We start from the raw sequence: 1390 nt of genomic DNA, 5'->3' as shown, positions 1-1390 counted from the left end.
CTTTGTACGAACAAAAGTAAGAGAAATTTAGGAGAAGAATACGAACATGTTCTTGCATGAGGCCCAACGTTTTTTTCTTAAAGAGAGACTAAAGCAAGCAAAAAAGTGCTGTAAAAGACATATTTGAAATATTTAAGTTTATAGAAGCATGGACAGAATCCTGCAAGAGCTTCTTCCCTCACTCAAAACTTAGACAATCAACTCCTGATGTGCTTTAGTGATMTATATTACTCTCACTTCCTCTTCAGAAGACCTGATCTCTTCTCATCTGAACAGTTTATTGTGTCAGGATGTGCTAAGAGCCAAGAAGCGCCCATGAAATACCACTTTTACTAACTCATGCAGTGTGTATGGCTGCAGTAAGTCAGAGATTTAGACTTCCTTGAACTCTGGAGTTTTCTTTGAAGTGCTGAGTTGGACCTGCATCCTGTTTCATTTCTGCTGATTCCTGCGCTCCCTGCTGCTGGAGTTGATCTAAACACCGCGGTGCAGGTGAAACCAATCTCCTCTGACTCTCTGCTAAGATTTTATTTTCTTTCTCCCATTTCACCTTCCCTTTCAGACCGACACAAATACACCAAGTCTTTCTTGCCTGTTTAATCTTTTCTCAGTTGTGGTTGAGATTCTTCTAATGCACATTTTTTTTGTAAATTTCCTGGAAACCAATCAGAGAATGGCAAAGATGTGGTGAATATTTCATTTTACTCACTATTTACCAGTTATTTCCTCTGTGTTTTCTGTCTATAAAAGAATCATGGTCTTTTTCCCTCCACACAGCATCTATTCATCATTAAATGCAAGTACTCTATCTTGTTTGAATACCAAGGAGTAGCTGGACGASTGAAGAGAGGCCAGAAACAAGACATCTAAACCACCTTCAAAAGCCCCACAGAGACGGAGGGCTTCCTACCTCTTTAATGGATTCAGTTCATGTGGTGTGGGAGCAGAATTCAATCAGATATCTGTACTAAATATGGTAAACATGCAGGGGCGGTTCTAGGGGCGGAGCCACAGGGGCATTGGCCCCTGCTGAAATTTGATTGGCCCCCTGTATTGCCCCTGTCCTGTCACTCATCTGTCCTTTGCCCAAGAGTGATGATGCTGGGTGCAGTTCTATGTCTAAACACTAGAGGCGCTAATGAGCCAAATAGAAACGTCCAGCATGAATCAAGCGGACAGAAGTCTTTTTCTTTTCTTAAAATTTAATCAGGGGTGGGCAATCCTGGTCCTCGAGGGCCGCAGCCCTACATGTTTTACATGTTTCCTGCTCCAACACACCTGATTCAGTCAATGAACTACCTCTTCATGTTCTGCAGTATGGAGGACCGACACTGACATAATTACAAATAAAAGCTGAAATAGATAAATTAACCTTTAAATAAATAAATAA

This window comes from Austrofundulus limnaeus, unplaced genomic scaffold (assembly GCF_001266775.1).
Source record: "Austrofundulus limnaeus strain Quisiro unplaced genomic scaffold, Austrofundulus_limnaeus-1.0 Scaffold176, whole genome shotgun sequence".
In the NCBI taxonomy this organism is placed as follows: Eukaryota; Metazoa; Chordata; class Actinopteri; order Cyprinodontiformes; family Rivulidae; genus Austrofundulus; species Austrofundulus limnaeus.
This window is presented reverse-complemented; position numbering follows the sequence as displayed.